Here is a 21,159-nt window from a genome sequence, read left to right as displayed (position 1 = left end):
ACAAGGATGGACATTCAATACTTAAGGATTGGACTGTCCATCCTCTCTGCTACCACCCTAAGAAGTTTGTTGGTGCTGTCTCTCACTCTTGCCAACAGAGGTGCCACTCTCTTGCGAACGACTGCCTGAAAACTATCAATTCTAGCCTCCGCAAATATTATATTTCAGGGTGACGGTGCAGTGGCAGTGCTTCTCAGATTTTTGCGATTTAAAGCTCTGAGTGACACGACTAGTTCGTTCCTTTGCTTGATATTATTTTAAAAAAAGCTTCTGTTTTCGTGCTCAAGCTAAACGATTTGGTGGTTCATGATCGTTGAAGTGTACAGTCAATAAAATAGGTGTGCTGCTCCGATATCCATAAATTATACTTTGTGACAAAGTCATAATTGCACACAATAATAGATTGTTTTACAACGGCGGAAAGTAGGTTATTGCATTCGAGTTGGAGCTTTAAACCCGAGCCGTTGCTGCTGACGTAAGCCTCACGGCATAACACACGACATTTGTGGGAACCCAGCTCATGTTTCTGTGCGAAATTTTCGAAATTCGCCTTGCACTCAAAAATGGCCGAATTAAACATCATAATAACCGCTAAATCACTGGAACTAATCACATTTATGTTTATTGCAAAGAAAACCTCTAAAATTATTTGAATGTTTCGTAACAATTGTACGAAAATGCCGTTTTGCAACAACCAGAAATATATTTATTTTATGTTTCAAGGAAGCAATACATCTCGTACAGATATCTCTCCGAAATCCTTGTACCGGCCGGATTCGAAAAGACGTCTTCTAGCAAACCGTGCCAGACGCTATACCAATTAACCCACGGAAGGAACCAGCGAACCTCACGAATATTTCTATGTCCTTGTTGTCGTATCTTTGTATTTTGGTTTTTCAACGATTATTTAGCCGTAGCGCCATCTATGAATAATCTGTAATAGTATTTCGTCATCCACTTAGATGCCTTTACAGCTACCAGCCCTAGCTAGAGATGTCGCTATTCACTGTATTTACATTTTTATTGAATTGATATTCAATTATTTTCACATTAAAAATAATTGAATATCAATTCAATAAAAAATTAAATGTATTGTACTTTTTAATTTGTAAATTTTTAACATTAAACTTATATTAAGGTAGTGTAAAATATTTTTTGTGTATGCTACGCGCTTACACTTGCATTTGTGAACCGATTTCGATTGGAATACCTCAGTAGTGGTCCCATTTAAATTAGAAGAAAATATTCCACTTGTAAGGGTGCCCAATTAGGGGATGAATCCGGTTAGGGGATATCAATAAATTTGACGTAATTCCACAAACTTTTGAGGTCAGATTTTTCAATACGTAAAAATATAACTATGTTTTACCGTTTATTTTTAAATCATTCCGGGATTTAAATTGTTTACTGCGTAACGATCTAGAATAAGAATACTTTATTGTGTGATCTGTGATAATAACGCATGCGTAAAAGTGTGTAAAGAGATTATTGAACATTCAGCTTTACGGTTTTTTTTGTAAATTAAATTATTGGAAAAATTCCAGTTAATATAGCAACATTATGTAATTTCATTCTAGTATTAACTACAGCTTGTCCTGTGGCAACACTTTTCTTACTCTCTCGTGTCTACTCTCTATGTTTATTATCTCTGATATTTCGACTGAAAGATTTTAATCCATAAGCATAACAAAGATGCGTGTCGCGTAATACCAGGCGCACCATTTGTTCGTCTCTTCATTGTATACCATTTTTTTTATTATAAGAAACTTTACTTCAAAGTTAGTACAAATTAACAATAGTAATTAACTTTAAAAAACTTGTTCATAATGACTGTTTAACATATAAAACCAGGATGCAGATTTCTTTTAATTTGTGCTTTATGTTAAATTTTAATTGTATTTTAATTATTCTTTTTGCTCTTAGCCATTACGAGATATGTCAGAATATGAATTTTTATGTTCTTTTTTACGTCAAATTAAGTATTTCTTTACTTACATGTACTTAGACAAGGTTTTAAATGGCTATTATTGAAATGTAAAATAGAACACATCTTTTTCAATTGTCAAAATAGTCTTTACATAAAACTGTACAACCTTTGTGGCTCCAGCGGTTAGCATTGTGAGTGCTAGCCTCTGATAAGGAAGCCCCGACCTAGATTCCAGATAAAACCAGATTTGGGTATAGATAGCATTGCAGTTAACTTCTGTTGCCCTGGTACTCCTAGTACAGGGAAACAAAAAAAATATTATTTTTAAAAATGTACATCGACTTATAATATACGCCACCTCTTATGTCCTATTCCTCTAACTTAACAACCTAACTATCGGCTTATCAATTCTGCTGCTTAACACGAAACAATAAGACCTATTTTGGGATAAATAAAGCGTGAGAAAATATACCAATCGCTCTCAATTGAAGTCATAAAAAACTGTCGCATAGCGAAATAGGATCTTAACAATTTTACTTTTATTGTGTTTATTATTTCGTAGAATCGATCTTGTTTGCGTCAATATCTTAAAAATTATATTTTTCTTTGTACGTCATTGTATTTCGGGATTATATTTGCATCCCACAGCCAGACACGAGAGAGGCTAAGGAGTCTGTAAAATTGTCTTCATTATTGTAAAAAAAGTTTTTTTTTACATTTTTTTTGTCATAACAATCTTTCACAGCCACTACCTTATAACACATAATTCTAATCAATATATATTATCGACTATATAATGTATATATACCTTACTTTCTCAAACTCGTATCTCGGATGGCAAAACTTTCTATTATTTTCAATTTCTTATCAAGGGTGTTAATGCGGATTTAAGAATAGGCAAAAGCCAGTATATGAATGAAATCAGTGTGCAAAATTTGTATATACAATCCAGTTTTTGCATTTCAGTAACTTAGTGCTTTAAGATAAGTTACAGTTTGAGAAAGTAAAGCGACGTATTCATATCACTTGGTCCAGACACAGGAGTAACTAAAGTCTCTTTAAAATTGTCAACATCATCAAAAAAAGTATTTCTTAACGATTTTTTGCAGCTTTTATATTACATAATCTTAATTAACATATATTATATCCATATCACTTGGCGAAAGTAGCTGCCACTGCTGGAGTCTTCAAGGAAGAGAACTGACGAGGTTGACTAGGTAACCTATCACAAACTTGAATTTCTTTTTTCCGAAATAACATTTGTTCGAACTTTCCTTACCCCGAAAACCGAATTATAATGACACCGTTGTTCTTTCAGGATATGTTGGAAGTTTATCGCAAAGACACGAATAGAATAGAATAGAATAGAAAGTTCTTTATTGTTTTTCATTTTTGTTACAGTTTTTGTCCGTAAAAGGGTGTGTACGTAATGCAATGTGTCTTAAAGATCTATACATTTATTTTATGTCGTGTAGCTAGTTTATAGCTCACAGAAAAGTGCTATACATACGTCAAATTTATAACTTTCTTTTTATTGCAGAATGTGTTCCCTTGGGGGTACACGCCGTCTACTGACACGTTTATCCCTATCTTTTTTTGTGACATACTCTATTTCACCAATTCGTTGACTGTAAACCATCGGGTTGTACTGGCCATATTTAGTGTATTGTGGACCAGGAGTGTCCAGTCCCACTATGTGCATGTTCTTTAGTTTTTCTAGCATGTCTCGGTGCAGATCGTGTATCCTGAGATGCCATGGATCTTCATCTAGCATATCCCACAACATTTCAGTGGGGATTGAACGAGGAAAGCCTCCCGCGGACTTAAGAGCCATACGATATTGTCTCTCAAGCGTCAAGAGGTTAGGTTCAGTTACGTTAGGTTAAGTTAGGTTCAAACTCCACTCAAAATTACTTTCTGAGGTTATGAAAATTCGAGCCAACGTTATTTCTGGAAAATGTCATTTCGGTTTTTTGATAGGTAACCGTGGACGTATTTCAGAATTCTGCGGTTCTCGCGTACACAGAATACCACAATAACTGTCTGTCAAGTTTCTCTGGACCGACAGTCACGTATATAAAACCATCAGGCCGTAGTTAAAACACAAATATTGATACAAACTCGAAAAAATTAATAAACTATTAGGCCGAACAACATTAACCCTTTGCCTGAAACTCGTCGGTAACAAAAAAACAAGAATGGTCGTTTATGATCGTTTATTTGCTTACGATCCCCAGTAACCGATTTTATAGCGATCATGGGTCGAACATGTGGCGAAATCGGTGCCTTCGATGTCTAAAAAAAAGAATATATAGCTGTCTCATTCTTTCACATAGCGGCATTCCTTTTTTGAACCACATGTGGCTCCCTTGTGGATCAATGGATATTGTTTTTTTTATAGTTTTATTTTTTATTTTTCACTAAAGGGTTTTAGACTGCCAGTGTTACGATGCTTATTGACAAGTTATTGTGACGGCTTAACTTCACACCGTTCTTTTAGTTTGTCAATCTTTATACATAAACCATCATGCTGGTCTCTCGATGATGTAGGCGTAGACTACAGATCTCCTCTTGCTAAGGATTGTTTTTTTTTAACGTAAAGTAGACTCATGCTTGCCTGCAATCTTACTTATAATGTTAAACCCATGATGTGACCGATGGTGGTTTGACTAAAACAAATGCCTACTTACATATTAATCAACCAATCGATTTTGAAGCATTCAGATACTTGGTTACAATATCTACACCGTTATTATTGTATTGTGTATTGTTATCTTCTCGACAAAGAGCTAATCGTAGCAATAATCAGAATCCTACTTATAATTTTTTTTTTTTCGAATTAACAACCCAGCGTTTCAGGTACTTTATAAGTAAAGTCACCGACTTATTACGTGTAATAATGCAAACCACATAATTTTTCACTATAGTTACAAGAGTTATTAATAATATACCTTATTTTAAAATTTTCCAAGTATTCCAATTTACGCTACATAATTTACAAATTATTTTATTTTTACAAAATGTATTTTCATTAAATTAAATTCTTTATCAATTTAAATGGAAATAAGAATTAATTGAAACATATTAAATACTGCTGCAGTCGTAAGTTTGCTTGGAGTTTTTCAACAGAGGAAACACTGAAGATTTTGCGGCATTCGGCTGATCTGGCAGCAGAAACGGCGGCCATCTTTAACTCGTATATTTATTATCTTAACAATTATTTGACAGATAATTTACCTATCTAATCATCTTTCAATTGAAGAAGTAAACTATTCTTACATCATCTTACATCTCACCTGATCTCCAAGTCTGTTAATTTTAATTTCATGTAGCAGTAGAACTCCTTGTGAAGTACGTCCAGGGAAGTACTTGCCTATTTCTGCCGCTACGATGCCTTCAAACGAATAGGAAGCGACGACTGTCTAAAACAATTTTGTTTTAGATTTATTGATACTGACCTTAACGAGAAATAACACAGTTATAAGGTTTTTTTTAAGAATTCTGTGGCTATGACAGAGTGAGTATTTAAATTCAAATATATGTTTATACGTAAATTGTAAAAGACAGAAGACATTTTTAAAAGCTCCTTGTGAAAGAGTTCGTCCAGAGAAGTACTGGCACCTTACCAATTTCTGCCGCCAAGCAGTAATGTAAGCGTTACTGCGTTCCGGTTTTGACGGGTAAGGGTGCTGGTGAAATTACAGGCACATGGCACTTGTCAACTTATGTCTCAGGGTGACGGGCGCAGTGGCAGTGCCCCTCATATCTTTGTGTTTTAAAGCTCTGAGTGGCACTGCAACTGTTATAGACAGGTGTGTCGCTTACTATCATGAAAAAAAATGTTAGTTTTACTAAAACAACATCGACCGTTAGAGACTTAACTGCCATTGTAACTAGATTTTAGTAGAATAGCAAATATTATTATGATTGCAATGTAATCTCAATGGAGTCGGAATGGTATTACAATGACCAGGGGTTTCAAGAAAAATGGAATGCGACGATGAGGTCGCCGATGTAGCATGCACATCTAAATAAGCCCTATTTACTCTCGCCTTGAAAAGTTCCAAGTAACAGCGTTCAGGAAATGTCTGCAGTCGTCATATAAATCGCTGCGTTTAATTAATAGTGGCCTAAACTAACATTTTTAATTATTTGTCTTATTACACAGTTTTGCATTCAGAATTAGCTTTTATTGCCTGTGAGTCGATAAGATCTTAACTCGAATTCAAATTCTGCCAATATATTATCGGTTCTATCTAATATACGTGTTCTATTCAGTTCAAATGATATAAACGTAGTGTGAAGAAGCATTTGGCCAGACCGGCAAAATGATAGTGACGGAGTGAAGATATTTGTGTTTTCCATCCGTTACTCTCATCTTTGGACTGTATTCCATCAGGCGCGGTGCAGTCATTTTGCCGAGTCACAATAATAAAAAAAAAAAAAAAAAAAAAATCATTGGTACACGTATAGTACTGTAAGCTGGGGCGTAGCTTAGGATGCGTAGCGAGAGGTATTTTGTAAATATAAATTGGGATACCTAATCATCAAAACTTAATATTTATTGCACTTTTCTACATATTTTCAGCCTTGGGTTACATTACGAACTCCCAAGATGTTCTATTCTTTCTATTTCATTTTTTCAAACACATTCTAAATGCAAAACTTATCCTTAATCCTTTTAATTTATACACACATGTTTATTTTTGCTTGAGGTGCTCGCCTATAAATGGTTACGCAATTAGATTAGTTTGTGAAATGTATTACTTACTCTTGAATTATTGTAGTAACTGTTGGTGTGCCTATAAAAAAAAAACTATTCACTCAGCCAGTGATTCTACTCATAGAGTAGAGCCTAGACTACAGTACCTATTAAATACAGCGGTTTTCTTGTAATATTTCAAGGTAAGTTTGCGTTCTTTTGTCTATCGTGAAAATTTTAAGAAATCGTGTTCTCACACCATATACTAATCAGTGTACCTCAATTTTAAATATTTTTTCCAAAGTGATTGCTTCTGCGGAACCAACCAAAGCCGTTTGAGGTTCTATAGACTCTTAAAGCACACCGAGCTTTTTATTGTTTAAAAATAATCACGTCACAACGTGATCCTACAAGTATATACGATTCTTCAGCTTTGAATTTTAGATATTTTTCAGCTGTCAACCATCTTCCTGACGAATGATTATAATAGGGGTTAAAGTATGAAATTGCCGATTTGTACTGAAAATCTAAATTGTTTATTTTTTAAATTTGTAACAAATTTATTTAATCAAAATAGTTGCCATTATTATCTATACATTGCTGCCATCTAATGGGAAGGTTATTAATGCCTTTGCGATAGAACTCCGACGATCTAGACTGCACAAACTGTGTGAAAGCATTTTGTACTGCCTCCTGGGAAGAAAACTTCTTGTCACGTAGATAATTGTCCAAATCACGAAAAAAATGGTAGTCCGTTGGAGCAAGGTCTGGTGAATACGGAGGATGACGAATGGTTTCTAACTGCAGTTCCTGAAGGGTCAAAATGGTTTCTCGTGCTGTGTGAGGTCTCGCGTTGTCGTGGAGCAATAATGGTGAAGATCGATTCATGAGTCGGGGCTGTTTTACTGCTAGTTTTGTCAACATGGTTCGGAGTTCGGCACAATAGACATCTGCCGTTATTGCTTGACCAGATCGGAGAAAACTATAGTGAATAACACCATGCTGAGACCACCAAACAGTTACCATTACCTTTTTATTGGTAAGTTTTGCTTTAGGACACTGTTGTGGCATTTGACCTGAGGTCAGCCATTGCATTTTTCTTTTCCGGTTATCATAAAGAATCCACTTTTCATCACATGTTACAATTCGATCCAATATTCCTTCATTTCTGTACCGGTTCAACAAGGCAACACAAGTTTCAACACGCGTTTCTTTCTGCAGATCAGTCAAATCATGAGGCACCCATTTTTCGTATTTTTTTATTTTATTGATTTGACGCAAGTGAGTCAATATTGTGGGTAAGGTAACGTTAAACCATGCCGCTAATTCCTGGGTAGTTTGTCTAGGATCGGCTTCCACTATCTCTCTCAATTCATCGTTATTCACCTATGTGGGCGATCTTCCTCGTGACTCGTTCTTTAAGTCGAAATTTCCATCACGAAAGCGTTTAAACCAAAATCGCACGGTGCGTTCATTAGTAGACCCCTCTCCAAACGCAGCATTGATATTGCGGGCTGTTTCTGCCGCGTTAGTTCCGCGTCGGAACTCGTATTCAAAAATCACTCGAATTTTCGCAGTATCCATCTTTCTTGTCTAAATTGAATAACAAAAACAATTGAAAGTCGATATTCAAATGTTTCAAATTTAAAAAAAAAAAAATCATAGAAACCATTTGAAAAAAGTTTCATTAGAAAACCTCAAACCATGAAGATTCTATGAAAATTCAAAGAACCTATTGCAATAAAACGGCAATTTCATACTTTAACCCCTAATATATAGGTGATCTTTAAGATAAGCCGCTATTCTAGAATGTCGTCGAAGTTTGGAAGCGAATCGTTTCGTGCGAATTATCTTTACATTGAAGATTTTTTTTATTATCCATGCGACGGAATGAACAGTCGTGCGCCTGGTGGTAAGCGACACGCCTATCCATAACAGTTGCAGTGCCACTCAGAGCTTTTAATCGCAACGATCTTAGTGGCACTGCCGCTGTGCCCGTCACCCTGAGACATAAGTTGATAAGTCCCATCTTTAACCCTTCGAAACCGAATGCTCACTTTACTGCTTAACGGCAAATATTATACTTACTCGTGAGTAAATTGAATCCATGAATGGATTCAAAAAAAGTCCATATGCGAGCCACATAACGATAAAAAGATTAACCCTGTTGGTGGAGTTTCCAATCCCCCTAAAAAATGAGTTTAAATCACATGTACCTTAAGTTTATTTCCGTAATCCATCAATAAATGATGGAGACGTTCGACATGTTGTGTCCCACACGAGGGTGTCATGAAGTACGAGGCTGTGTGACATCGTAGGGCGACCATGGACACAGTGTCAACTAATACCGTTGAAGGATTTACCAATTTATTAGTTGCTCGCCCACATGATGGTCTTAGAGTTCAATATTGTTCAATTATTATTATTGTCGCATACATTTTTTTTACCTCGTCTATTTTGCAGTTATAATTTCACCATCACCGCGTTTCATAATTGACTGATATTGAGCTGTTGAGTCGCAACGGCGAGATGTTCTGTAGTGAGTTCGTCCAGAGACGTATAGCCGTCTTATCTATTTCTGCCGCCAAGCAATAATGTGAGCATTACTACTGCGTTCCGGTTTTGAAGGCTTAGACCGTTCACGCGCTACATTCGAGAAATGATACAAAAATCATTTTATCTTTTGGTGTAGAAGCGATATTCGTAATATCTCATATACGAATCGAACTTAGAACACAAGCGACAAAACTACCGGCGTTTGTCACAAAGCTACAGGCTTGGTGCCGTGTGCTGCTGCACCCAGCGCCTCACCATTGGAGAGTCCCATCTAGCGGTGCTAAGAATGCCATTCGTGCTGCCTCATAGCCGAGTCAGGAGTCAGGCACAACGCTTTCGTATAACTGAATAAAAGCAATCTATACGAGCCTCAGCAAAGAAGCACTACAGTAACGCGGCAACTTAAATAGCACCCTAAAGCATTATTATATTGGACGCGCAGTGAGAGAATACTGGTGAAATTACAGGAACATGAGACTTTTCAACTTATGTCTCAGAGTGCTGCGGTAGCGGACCTTAAGTCTTTGCAATTGAAACCCTTGAATTGCACAGCAACTATTATAGATAGACAAGTCGCTTACCACCAGGCGGATGACTTGTTCGTCCTGTCACTTGGTAAATATTTTTTTTATATATAATAGACACACGCTTGGCCACAATCTCACCTGATGTTAAGCGACGATGTGACCGACGATGGGACGCGTTTGAAGAACGATGCGTTAAACGGAGGAATCATAAAAAAAGTATGTTTATTTACACAAGATACTCACCGGTGTTGGTCGAGATGATGATCTCTGGGGAGATAGCGTAGACTATAATCAGCCACCTAGGCCCAAATAGGATTGTGTCTTCGCCATTAGCGAGAGGTATAGCTACTAAACATACATACGTAATATATATAATAACCGCATACATTATTTAGACAATAAAGTCATATGTGTGTGTTGCCGCAGGGATTCCAACCGCCGGTCTCTCCACCGCAGGAATTCATAGTCACCCTAAACATGAGGGGAACACTCAAATGTCATATTCCGTTTTCGGATGCGTTCCTCGTGATGCCTTCAATCGAATAGGAAGCGACGACTGTCTAAAACAATTTTGTTTTGGTTTTATTGATACTGACGTTAACGAGAAATAACACAAACTATAGTTTTTTTTAAATTCTGTGGCTATGACAGAATGAGTATATGAATTCAAATATATCTTTATATTTACGTAAATTATACATATTTGAAATCGTAAAATTGATTCAACTCTACTACTCATTGGGAAGGCAGATACTTTTAAGAAGAATAAGTAAAAAACTATAAGGGTTGCACTTTGTAAATATACATTTGAATACATTTATCATTACAATATTTCATTTATACGTCTTAGATCGAAACTACCTGCAAAAGCTAAACCAGTCACTAAAACGGATTTTTGTCATCCAAGTACGCAGAAGCTGTATAAATAACCTTCAGTATGAAGTTTTTGTTTCACTATAGTTTTAAACTGATAAATGGCAAATTTTGAACATCAATCGGAATCTTATTATAGAAGATTATACATTACTTACCCCTTAAATGAATTTGAGACTTTGTGAAGACGATAGTCAAGAACTATTAAACCTACTCAGTAATAACCCAAAGTTTGAGCCTAAAGTATGAATATTATTTTAAATAACACGCTAAAATCTTCAATTGTCATAAAAAAACGGTCCTAAAAATGGTAACTCATAAACTTTTTATGACAATTTTTTTTCTACATTCCTAAAGTTCCCATAATTATGTCATCCCTGTCTATTTTGTATCCTTAATGAGTTATATATTTTCACTTACTATCCCCCGAGGAACATTGATGTATGCATGTTTGTCTTAAAAATAAACTCAATGGTATTTATTTATGAAGCACTTTTTATAACTTACTTGATAGAATTATGTGAGATAGAAGTTTAGTAGGGGTTTGAAATCGAACACTTTATTTTAACATCGTTTACAAAAAAGATCATCTTAAATCAGCTGACGTCTTTAAAATATCCATAGCGTAGTACAATAATTTCAATTAGTAACAAAGCTGTAGACTATAGACAAGTTGACATAATGCCATAAATAATTTCGCATAATCCAATCAATTATTATGACGTTTGAACGTATACTTCTAATTAATATTAATTGCTTATGCCGCCTAAGAAATTTGGCAACTGTCAATAATTTATTGTTTTGTTCTAATATACTTATGTGCTAACCTGCATGTGTCCTACTGCTGTGCATGGTTCTTCACGCATGCGATAGTCAATTTTTCGTATTGTATATTTGTTTCGGGCCCTTTATAGGTCCCATGGTCATGGATAATTGAGATGGTAAAGTCATTAACCAGTTATGTCTGATATTAAAAACAAACCTCCCTATTTATTACTATAGTTACAAAAGATGAATGACTTAAACATAACTTATTTTTAATTTAACAAAGAACATTCCAATTAACTTAACAAAGTATTCGTGTTTTTTTTTTAAATATTATAATGTGATTCATTGATTTTGAATTTCGAACACTCGATTATCAAACCAATCAAAGCTTAATAAAACTAATGCGGACTTGTTTCTAGATTTCTGATTGGTTGTTTTTTGTTAGGGTATCAGCGACGGTTACCTGTCAGGTTGTCTTCATGTTTTTCTTGTTTTAATCACTCTAGAATAACTAATCTAATGGGGCATGTCGCATTTTTACAAGCATTAAAATATATCATCATCCATAGCCCGACTTCACCCACTACTGGTTATAGGCCTCAGTAGTTTGCGCCATTCGCGAGTATCGTGTGCTAGTATACATCGGATTGTTGCTGATGCAGGATTTTACTCATTAACGGATGCTGACTTTTGCCTTAACGTCAGCGGATCTTTACTTAGATAGATCTACGTGTATAAGCTTTCTATTTTATTTCAATGATGTTGTGACATTTATTAACAAAATAATCAATCTGAATGAAAACAATCAATCTGCCTATCTTAATAGTTGTGGAATTTCATAAAAGTTTTGAAAACAAATGCGGAACTGCTTTTTCGGCTTACAGTCTGTTTCTGAAAAGTTTGCAAATTATTCCAGCGTGTCACGTCTCGCCATAATATCCTGCCACGTTCCTATAAACATTTCTTGACCACCATTTGGTTATCACTTTACACTGTCTGTCTTCACCACGTCTCCCAACATGGCCCAGCTCGCATTTTGAGTTCGTTATCTGATCTATGTCCTGGACCTTAGTTCGTCTTTGGCTTTCGGAATTTTAAACTCGATCTGTAAGTTTCTATATTAAATTGAAAAGTCGTGAAAATAATCACTCCATTGTCGTATTGTTCATGGGTTCTTGTGAATAAATTCAGGGCTATTTAGTATAGGCAAAAAAATACTACAATCACCACTCTCAACAGGCGGGTTGGCGATCGCAGAATGCTCCAATTCAATGGAGACAGTGTTGATCATCTCCTGGATTTATGCACTGGTTGCCAGAGACACTGTTTTACAATATGACTGATCAAACAAGCATCGTGTGCCAATAATTCTAAAATTACCCTACACTTCATTATATTCCGTCACCTGTTCACTTTGTCTATATTTATAATGTCTACTTGATTTTGACGCATTATAATTGGCCGTTCAACCTTGCTTTCACAGCTAAAATTGCTTTTTTAAAATAAATATGATTTATATTAAAAGATCTGTAATAGTTTTGTACATTTTGCTCATGTTTGTGTCTTTTTTGTTAAGTAAATAGTCGTGGTGATAAACTGGCAAGTTTCCCCTAATTTTACGATTTTGAATTTCGACCATCCGATTATCAAACCAATCAAAGCTTAATAAAACTATTGTGGACTTGTTTCTAGATCTCTGATTGGTTGTTTTTTATTAGGGTATCAGCGACGGTTACCCGTTAGTTTGTCTTCGTATTTTTCTTGTTTTAATCACTCTAGATTAACTAATCTAATAGAGCATGTCGCATTTTTACAAGCATTAAAATGTTTTACACCATTAAACTTGCGCTTGATCTTCGTGACCATATGCATTAACTTTTTAAATAATTTAAATAACAAAATTGTTTGGATCTTCGTGAGATCTATTATTATCAATAATCGATCACGGTTACCAGTTCAATTATTTAGAAACCAAATTTAAATTCTTGAATTTAAAATTTCCACTAGTTTGTATTAATAATTATAACAAACTAGTGGAGGAATTTCACAAAAAAATAATTGAATAACAATTCAATAAAAATTTTAAATTTCCATTTAATATAATAATAATAATAATAATAATAACGCACACACTCAACATAGCCCCGCACTAGGGAAACCCTTATTATTATTATTATTTAATACTTTATTCCTGAACGCTAAAATTACAAAATTGATTTGCATCTTTACAACACAAAACGCTCTACTTGACGTAGGTGACACAACAGCACATAGAAATATGTTTTACAAAAATAACTGTACAGTTGACGAAATAATGTGTAATAGTTCAAAATACCGTATACTAAAAAACTGAACTTCAAAAATAAATGTAACGTTTCGAAAAAGGAATGTAAGTACAGTTTGTAGAACGTGTATATTCTAAGTCTATGGTGTATAGTAATTCATAATAGTGATGTGCCGCACCTGCCATTTTGTCACGCGATGGAATCGATTTTATCGATAAGTTAATCGACTTTAATCGAGTCATTCGTGATAGGTGCGCGTTAACTGTCGGTTATATTGTCTAAATTGAAATTTCCAATTTATTTGAGTTGACAGTTATTGCTTTTTGTCTTGTATAGTCATTTATATGATGTTCCAGCTGGGAAGTAATGTTATGTTTGTTTGTAAATGTAGATTGAAAAATTTTATTCAGTTTTTTTTATCATAACAGTTTTATCTCGTTCGACCTAGTTAAAATCGTCTCTATCTAAAACCAAGTATATCCACATTCTTCGTCAAGTGTATTCACCGATTCAATACGAAAAGCTTTCAATTGATTTTAATCTCATTCGATATCATAGACGAGGCAAACGAATAGCTAAAGCAAACTTGATAAACAAAGACAAAAAGGCACTTAGCACACGTTCAAAAACCACTCGCATCCGAACAAAGAATCAGCGAAAACGGGCTAAATCCATCAATCAGAAGAACTGCAATGAAATAATCGAGTTTCAGAACGAGCGCAGTTCAAAGGGCAACGAAGAACCGCAACAGATTTTTTTTTAAAGTTAACCGGATGAAAAGGCTAAAAAGAAAAGAAACAAGAACGAAAAGAGAGTTTTCTCTTTTTTCTGTTATGACTAATATCTGACACAAAGTTCCGTGTCGATAACCTATCTAGTCGCAACAAAAGAAGGAAGAAACAGGCGGGGAAAGAATTCAAAAAAGGAACGCTCCAAACGTTCGAATGCTCGCGATATGAATTCCAATTTTATGATTTTTGGAATTCTTTTTTATTTATAAACCAAGGATTATTGGCAGTCAATTGTTTTTTGGCATCTCTAGGGTAAAGCTAACAATAATATACCAGCCTTTTTAAAATTCCTTTTATTTGTACGAGAAATTTAATTAGAAATAGCTATAAAAAGAAATGCCGAACTAGCTATAAAAAGAAATGCCGAACTAGAAGACATCGATTGAAAGGAAACTAGCAAAGTTTTGTGTCACGAAACCTCTTTTTCGATGCACGATAGATTTTTACATCCGTTCAGTATCGGTTTTTGTTTCGTGACAACCTTTTTTGTGCATGTTCGTAACAAGAATCTATTTGATATGAAACTCTATAGCTTCAGTTTTTAGGTCTGTATCGCGTTTAACTGATGTATTTTGGTTGGTATTGACAGTTATTTCTTCTGTGTGTTTTGAAAAAAAATGTTTTACGCGAGTAGGGTAGTCCGCACGTTTGTTTTATTTACGACAGTGATAAAAATGTTTGCGGCGATGTTGAGCTTGGTTGCTAAGCACCTGTCTTTTTTAAATTTTACTGTCATGATGTTTATAGATTAGTAAAGCTGATAGGAATATATCATAGGATTATTTTAGTGGTAAAATCATGAAGTGAATATTAAATAGCAACAGACATCAAAATAATGTAGGTTCTTGGTGTATTATTAGCAAAATTATAGAAGGAATAATACCTCCTGAAATTCTCGGAATTGTTATACTGTATTTTGTTCTATATTTTTTGTTTGTCTCAACCCGATATCCAGAATGTGTAGGTATTACAATGATATCTGTTCTGACCATGATCTGTATATAATGATAGTTATGAGTAATTGTATAACTATTTTGTTTTTGTAGGTACTTTACCTTAAGAGTCTATACAACCTCAAACGGTTTTGGTTGATTCCGTACAACAGTGAGTGTTCAATACATCACTTTGGAAGAAAAATATAGTAAAATTTTGAATATACACTGATCGTGGATGTACAAGATTTCAAAAAATTTTCACGAAAGAAAAAATTACAAACTTACCTCGAAATTTTACGAGAAAACCGGTGTATTCAGTATGTACTTTACATATAACAATGATTTTTTTTTTATCACCTGAACTACAAAAAACACGTGTAGTATACGATATACATTTGTCAAATGGCTATAATATCGTTTGTAAAAAAAATAAAGCCAGTGTCATGGGAAAAATTTGGATTCGCGCTGAGGTACTATCGACTCTTAATCGTTCCGGGATTTCGAAGGGAGGTATTATCGTCTCTATGTGTATCACCTGAAATTTAAGTAAATATGCTCGCTTTATTCCGATCGCCGGTGATAATTTATGACTTCTTACAAGAAACATTATTAATATTTAAATTTTTTAAAATATAATTTATATTAAAAACACCAGTAACCTATATTAACGACCTCGGTAGCCTAAGTGATGAGTTCCCGGATTCTATTCCAGGTGGAATATAAAATTAGAAAATGTTTTATTAAATTCCATCCTGGTTTATGTCAATTTCCCCTGGTAGTAGATAGTACAGGGAATTGAATAACCTGAGATCAGGTGATCGGTTTGTTCGGAGAAAGACCTTCCAAGCTATAACTGTAGCCCGTTTTTTTATCATTGTTATTCACGGCAATATCAATTGCGTAGAACAGTCAATACGGTACACAAAACACTCGACTCGACAAATTTACAATTGTAATTTCCAGGTAATTCTCAACGATTTATATTTTATTTTGAGACACTTGCCCTGTCGATGGATAGAGTTGTTAAGACTAGGGTTGCCATGATTTTTGAAATTTCCTTTCTTTTGAATAATAAGTATTTTGAATTTATAGCGTTTATTGGGAATCCATATTTTTTTGCGGATTCCAATCGCGTATAAGTTAAAGTCAAAGTAAATAATCTTTATTTCATAGTTAAAGAAATTATACTTAAAATCGTCATACTGATTAAACTCTACTGGTCATTCGTAAGGCAGATTCGCCTGAGAAGAACGAGCAATAAACTCTAGGGGTTCCTTTTTTTTTTTTGAACATATTTATCATTACAATATTTAATTTAAATAATAACGCCCGCACTCAATGTAGACAACATCTTAGATCGAGACTGCAAGAGATAAACGTGTCACTACTATGGATTTTTTTTATCCAAATACGCTTTTTTTTATATCCTTTAGCAAAAAGTTTTTGTTTGTGTTATATTATTTTCAAACAAACCAACGGAATATGCAACAATCGCGAAAACCTAACAACTTGCAAATTGCAAATGAATTGGCTATTTATTCATCTAAATAACCACAATAAATGCTGACGGCAATTAACATTAGTAAAAGAAATTATCGCCTTTATAACTATCCGGGAACGAGGTATGAGTGTTTACAACCTACTTTTTATTGTTCGGTAACTTAAGCATGACTCCATTACAAAGGATCACATGGTAACCCTACCATTGAGCCCCCGTGTCGGTTAATAGAGCAAGCGAACTGGCAACCCGCACGCGACCGCTTCCGCAGATCCCTATCGACAGCGAACTTAAAAAATACCAATTGACAACACCCAATACAATTAAAAACCATCCCTAAAACTTTCTGCTTTAAGTTCAAGAAATAAAATCTTGAACTGTACTATCAACTGTGTAGTTTACCCTAAGACGTTCGATTTCCGAAATGCCGTCTTTTGTGCTTTAATTGGAACGCGACGAGTTCGGTTTTTAAAATTTAGCTTTTTTAGGCGCAAGGTGTAAGCGGCCAGTTATAGTTTAATTACTTTTAAATAATAGGTCTGTGGTTATTTTACTTTATTGTTCCATTTATTGTTTTAATAGGAAAGGAAATTGCTAAAGGTAATATAATATTTTATTACTTTCTAATTCAAAAGGTCAAATATTATTCACTCTCGAAAATAAATATCAATAACACAACATGTCATAGACAAACGTTGCTGACCAACTAGCAGCATTTTTCAGCAAGGCAGTCAAACAGCCTTTTTTTCTAATAAGAAATATTTTAACACATTCAGCATGTTTATTTTTTTTTACAAAGCACTGGATCATGCGTTAATAAGCCTTGTGCGACCCTTTTCTTATCTATCACATCTGTAGCCACCCTAATGAATATTAACTAATAGCAAACCGTATGTGTATTTGTATGAGTCACTCGATAAAATGTTAATAGTAATTGAATTGTGAAATAAAAAAGGTTCAATGTAAAAACGTGTATACAATTATTAATCAAGAAAAAAAATAGCTCTAGTATTAAATGGTACGGTGAGTTTTTGCTGTGGTAATAGATAGGTACTGGTTTTTTTAGCCTATTTGAAAAAGAAAAAAGATATTACCTACGACTCTGAAACCGTGACGTCAGTATTAACAATGATAATGTTTTTTTTAGTAACAGAAATTACTTGTTTAAATTTCCGCCATTTTCTTCTCTCCTGCATTAGGCAAATTTTTTACTATCGTATCTTTTGCTCAGCACTTCTAGTAACATTTCATTCTGTAAATGAGAGAGAAATATAGATATATTTATTTGTAAGTATACACGGTAAACAGTTAACATGTTTGAGATTGGATACTCTTATAGGCATCCGATATAATTGGCAACAAAAAAAAAATATTGTAATAAAAACAGAAAATGCCAAAATTGTACTGCCTCCGCGGCCGAACAGTTACCATGCTGTACTGCCACGCAGAGGTCCCGGGTTCGATTCCCGGGCCGGGAGAAATATTTGTACGACCTGCATTCACTTCTACTGTGAGTTGGGGTGTAATTTTGTGTATGAGTGTTTGCGCGTTATTGTTATTGTTATAATGTAACTTTTTTATAAAAAAAAAAACGATAAAAGTGTATGGAAATACACCTATTTACCGACTTTAAACGAAAGTATGCGAAACCGGATTCATCCCCTAGTCGTCACCCTTAGAGGTGGAATATTCTCTTCAAATTTAAATGGGACCAATACTGAGGCACCCTCTTTCCAACAAAAAAGAATCATCAAAATCAGTTCACAAATGATATACATACATACATTGACTTACAAATAAATGGACGACGGGTCTAATACAAAAACCACGAAAAAAATGTTCCAAGTCAACCTATTCGAAATTTAAATTGTAATGTCATCGCAGTATCGCGCTGTCAGTAGAACAAATGAAGACTAAAGCGGAGTTTGGCGCTCTGTATACGATTTTAGCGCCTTACAAGTGCGGACACTTTTTAGCGCGGACCCGACGTCCATATAATTGTAAGTCAATGCATACATACTAAAAAAATACAGCCGAATTGAGTCGGTAAATAAAAACAATTATCACGAGCAATTCAAATAGTACTTTCTTAAATCTCAATATAGAGATTTCTCAAAAACATTTTTTTACACACTTTACGCCTTTTACCCATCCGGGTAAACTGTCCACAATCTTCCATTTTCCCTGCCACAGATCAACACGAATCCTTGTTTTCACACACGTTTGTCAGTTAAAGGCTACTTAACCTGGCCTTTCTTTAGGACATCCTCAATTTGAACGTGGTAAGATCGCCTTGGCCACTCACGCTCACCTTTGTAAATATGTTTCGCCAATCTTCTTTCAAAACCACCAACCTCTTTCTCTATCTTTGACACTAGATACGATTAGTGAAGTATATTCGCTTAAGAAATCTAACCTAGGTCAAACAACTTCCACAGTTACGATTAAAACGTCGAATGCGGCTGTTAGTGAGGAGAAGACGATTTTTTCTTATGATACCTAACGGCGGAACGAAAACGTCACAAGGTGGTAAGCGACACGTCTTTCCATAACAGTAGCAGTGCGGAAATATAACTCTGAAGGGCACTGCCACTGCACCTGTCATCCTGAGACATAAAATGACAAGTCCCAAGTACCTATAATTTGACCAGCACCGTGTGCCCTAATGCTCATATTACTGCTTGGTGGCAGAAAATGTGACATGATGAGGAGCTAAATCCGCTATGCCAATAAATGCATACCTTACGATTATTAACGAAAATTTTCATCATTTTATAAGAAATTATGAAAGGGGGGACATCCCTCCTGAAAGTGGCGTGTGCCCCCCGCCGGCGAGCTAAAAACTAACTTATCGCCACCTAAAACAAAGCGTCGTAAACCGCTGCTTGTAAATTTTGAGGAACCATCCGAGGTACAGGCTGAAGCGAGTAACCTAACCGTGCCTTACACTTAGACATCGTAAAAAACATGTAGAAGATAAGTCCATAAAATCGGTAACAATATCATGTGTTCGACAGCAGCGATTATTGCGATCGACAACCCTAACACGGCAAGTTTTTTTTTAACAAAGACGATGTCTATGTGTGTTATGATTATCAATTTAAAAAACTATCACGATACACAAATCAGAATAATTATGTACATGCAATATATTAAAAAAAGGTATAACACAATAAAAATAAAACAAATATTTCAAAAAGATCTACGACTCCACTACAGAGGGCTTGGAGTACATAATCCTCGCCGATTATCACCTACAAGCCCGGAATGGTTAAAACTACCCCAAAAATTAATCACTGTATTAAGGAAAATTAGTCTAATACCAATATGTGATAATAATATTTATATTTCAATAACTCTTTACTCTTTTATACTCTATCATACCTCGTAATCATTAAGAATTAAAATAAAAATAAGTCTAAAATATTCAAGAAAAACCCAAGTGTGAGACACGATTACAGGAACCGCTTTTCGCTTGTGATTTGTGTCACAAATTTCGAAGGCGGTGGCCGGCTGGGGTTGGAACCGGTGAATTACTGGCGTGTCAATCAATAAACATGATAAGTACGAGTTCGTGCGATATGCAAATAGGACGCCGCGTAGACCGACTCGGCGCTAATATCGATTACGAATAATCAATAATTGTACAAGACTTGTAGACGAACATTTTGCGTAGGGTTATTCAAATTTATTAGAATTTGTTTTGCTCTGTACCGTAGAGATTTTAAAAGCTGCTTTATTTATCATAAAAAAATGTAGTGTATTTATTTACCAATTCAAAGGATAGATGGCGTTGGAACTAAAAACGATTATATAATTTAAAAGTTGAAACAACTTGATATTAATACTGATTGTTTCAAATACATATTTATATATTTCGATATTTTTCAAAATTGTATTATTTGAAAAACAGTTCATCCAAACAAACATGTAGAAGTTGCAGACGTTTCATTCGATGTACAACTCTGTCGTACATCACTACCAAAGTCGCCATTCAACAAACATAAGGCTAATGTCTAGCCTCACACAATGTAACATCACCAACTTCACAGTACCATCAACTCCGCTAATATCATCAAAACTCGTATAGACATTTGCAAAGAAAAACGTGCCCCCGAATTTGTTCAGCTGTATTCATAAATTTGTATCACTATACTGTTCTTTTCCCTGAACCTGTCAATTTTCTTTTTTGTTCATCGCGATCCGATAACCAAATTAGTTCCGACACGAACACGAAGTGCCCGATTGTCTTAGAATCGATGGAAAACTTCGCCATTCAATACTTTCTTTTCTTTTT

The 21,159-nt window shown here is 34.9% G+C and overlaps 1 protein-coding gene across 6 annotated transcripts in view; it reads left to right on the top strand.

The window, feature by feature from the left end:
- LOC113226279 (homeobox protein cut) overlaps positions 1-21,159 on the top strand; it is a 244,866-nt gene that overhangs the window by 10,393 nt on the left and 213,314 nt on the right. The gene's annotated exons all lie outside the window — the stretch shown is intronic.

The sequence above is a fragment of the Hyposmocoma kahamanoa genome, unplaced genomic scaffold, assembly GCF_003589595.1.
Source record: "Hyposmocoma kahamanoa isolate Upper Pololo Valley unplaced genomic scaffold, ASM358959v1 185, whole genome shotgun sequence".
Taxonomy (NCBI): Eukaryota; Metazoa; Arthropoda; class Insecta; order Lepidoptera; family Cosmopterigidae; genus Hyposmocoma; species Hyposmocoma kahamanoa.
This window is presented reverse-complemented; position numbering and strand designations above follow the sequence as displayed.